Here is a 3,586-nt window from a genome sequence, read left to right as displayed (position 1 = left end):
AGTAACAATTAATGGCACACATTTTAGAATAACCTATTTAAGATATTTTCCACCTGGGAAGAGTAATTTTAAAAAACTGATCTCATACTAGACCGAAAACCTGAAATGACTGAGGGGCAGTTGTGGCCAAAATGCAAAGACTAATAATAACCAAAGGCACACAGAGAGAATTTCAAATGAAGTGTAACTTAGAAAGCGAAGAGGAGACATATGCAGTTGCAATGTGAATAAGTTTGCCAAGTCGCTTCCATTCCCATGTGATTTTTCTAGGGGAAGGAAGAGGGAGAGAAAGATAACTGGGGGTTGGAATGGGCCCAGGGGAAGCAGGGAGAAGAGAAGGGGGAGGGAAGGAGGCAACCATTAGGGGCACCAGGGCAAAGGAAGGGTGAGGTGAGGGACAAATAGCAAACTTAACAGAACAGAACTTAACCTGGCCTTGAACTAGTTATTACATTATTTTTCTCAAAGGACTCCCCAGTTGATGAGCTCTGACAGAAATGAGAATGTTGCAGTCATTGACTGAATAATCATAGCTATCAAATATTTAGTCCATCCCAATTCCAAAGGGCTTTAAATATTCAATCTCAGCAACAATCTGAAGAAATAGCATTTGTTTTAGACAGGGTTCCCTGGAAACAGACTTTGAGACAAGAAGTTATATACAGAAAGACTGGGGGTGATTTGGGGAGATACAGCCACAGGGAAATGAAGAATCCATGATTGGGCAAAAAAGATCATCTCTGTGTCCCAAAATTTGGTCCCAGCTGAGGCCTCAGCCTATCCTATGGGAAGCTCTGGTACTGGGTGACTCCCACTGAGGTTAGGGAATTGAATGAGGCAATTCCCTTGCAGTGTAAGACAGTTCCCAGTAAATTTGGGGAGTGGGTGGGAAGGGGAGAGCACAGGCGCCTAAGAGGGAATCTGGGTGGGGCACTACCACCCCCATTACCATTATTATCCAGTTTACGGGTGAGTAAACTGAAGCTCCCAAAGAGAGTAGAATCTAGGCTTTCCAAATTTTTAACTGCAAGGATATTAGCTAACAGGTGCAAAGTTACTGGAAAAAAAACAAATAATTTGAACACAGAACACACAAAAGTATCCAGATTAAAACCACCAAAATTTCTACAGAAAGAATAAGCCAATCGAAAAAGGTATGGGTGACTTATGAAACCATGAGAAAATAAAATTCAAGAGGCAAACATAGATACTAGAGAAATTACCCCATAAATAATTTGGGACTTTGAATAATTCTTTCCTCATTGGAAAAAAAATATATTGTTTTCCTAAAATGGTCACATCAAAATTATCCTAAGTCATCAAGTAACTGACAATTCCCATCTTTGCTCATCAGGCAAGCTGATCTTACCAGTACGAGCATTTCTAATTTGTGTGGTAGTGAAGCCTCAAAATATAAGGTGGTTTCTAATTTTGTTTTAGCTTCCCAGTTGCTTAAGTGACTATTGTAGATAATATTACGCACTAGTTTTGTGTACTCGGTTACCCCAAGTCTATCCCTCAGACGTCGACCTTCTCGCAGTTAGAGATAAGATAAAACAGGGGCTAAGCATGCAAGTCAAAGGGTGAATTCCAGGGGTGTAACAAATGTGCCTACGTCACATGCACCCCTAACACTATTCTTACATGTGACCAGGCATAACAGATTTGCTTTTCGTACCGTAGTTATTACTACCAGTGTTACCCATGTGGTGACCAGGAGGCTAGGCCAGCCTGTAGTTTCTGCATGAAATAACATTCCGGTGGTGTTCTCAGACCCTCCCTGGGATGACCGATTGAACAACTGTTAAAGGATGGGGAGATCATCCTTAGTCCTCCTCAGATGCTAATTAGTCCATCAACAGCTGCTTCCCTAACCTCAGACTTGGAATAAAGAAGAAGCTTAAATGCCAATTTCTCTGGGCACAAATCTTAAAAGACTGACTCATCTGCCACAACATATGATGCCAACCAGCCAAAAGATGCCCCGTGACCTGGGAATGAATGATGAACATCACCACTTACATTCATCAGTGAGGGGGCTCCAGCAGAGAGGGCCAGACCTCCCCTCTAGCCCTCCTGGGACTGGACAAAGTCCATGGTCATTTTACTGAGAGAGAAGACAATTAAACAAGGCAAAACTGGTTGAGCTAGTCCCTGGGACAAGCATTTCTAGGACTCTGGAGGCTTAAGTAAGATGAATAAATAATTCTGTCTTGGGCCTATTTACTATCCATTTTTTCTACTAGTATGTGCGAAGCATCCTCTTTGCACCTGGGACAGAATGCATTAGAACGTAAAGAAAAGACAAATATGGTTCCTCTTTCCAAGGGCAGACTGAGTGTTGTTGGCCATTTACACTGCATTCATCCTGCTCTTCTGTCTTCAGAATAGAATCCTGTATTCCTTCAGGTTTTTACCCCACTCCCAGAGGTGGGCCATTTTGGTCTAGGAGTGCTCTCCATTGCCAGTGATTGGCAATAGAAGGGGCACATGACCCAGTCTAGACGTGAAGAGAAGTTTACTGGGGCCTTCTGTTAAATGAGCCCCCGCCCCGGACCTGAACTAGGTGGCAGACCCCTGCGGACAGACAGCCTTGATCTGATGCCATCCCTGTGATGACAGGAATCAACAGATGGGAAAATCCCGGGCCTTCAGTGAGGCCCCTGACCAATCACCCCTAAATACCACACTGTCTATAATGGCCCCATGCATGAGCTAACAAACCCACTTTGTAATTCAAAGCCATTCCAGTTGGATTCTGTTCCTTTCAACCTAGAGATCCTAACCAGCAAAAACCTAACAGTCTAAATGTAGCTCCCCTGAGAGGTAGTCTCTAAAATCAAGCCATAGGATGAAATACTCTGCTGGAACTAGACTGCAAATGTCTCAAAGATGGGACTGAGTCCAATATTTCTTTGTATCTCTGGCACCCTACCAACACTAACTGCTGAATCCTTCATGCGTTCAGATGAGATCACGTATAAATGAGTTCTCTGGTGGAGGAAATCGCTATTCAAATAAAATAATAAAGGAAATAAGGCAATAATACAAGCTCTTCATAATAACAGGTCCCATTTCTTGGGCACTTGAGATGTGCTAGGCACTGTTCCTTGTGTAATTACGGTGAGTAATTCGCAATGTACTGACGCGGTCCATCCTCACCAGGTACTGTTATTACCCACAGTTTACGGGTGAAGAAGCTGAGGCACAACATGTTTGCTCTGATATGGAGAAGAAATTTGCCTGTTTAAGATGACAAGTCTCCATAGTTAAAAAACGAACGATTAATAAAAATGAAACCTTAACGCCTCCATGCTTCAACCAGCAGCACTTATCTAGGCTGGTGCAAAACAGGATCGTGCTTCATCTTCTAGACAGGATGAGGGGTGAAAAATAGAGATTTGCTTAGTTTTCCACCAACACTTTAATATGCTATGTCGATTTAGAGATTCTCAGAAACTTGTCTTTTTTTTTCCTGCAATCTAAAAGTTACTGTAGAAGTATTTGATAATCCATGCTGTTAGTCCCATCTGTTACCTGTACTGTCTTACTATAAAATGTATCTACTTGTTAACATAGACATATT

Source organism: Phyllostomus hastatus, unplaced genomic scaffold (genome assembly GCF_019186645.2).
Source record: "Phyllostomus hastatus isolate PE091 unplaced genomic scaffold, TTU_PhHast_1.1 phas_contig_150, whole genome shotgun sequence".
NCBI classification, from domain to species: Eukaryota; Metazoa; Chordata; class Mammalia; order Chiroptera; family Phyllostomidae; genus Phyllostomus; species Phyllostomus hastatus.
Note: the sequence above shows the minus strand (reverse complement) of the source record.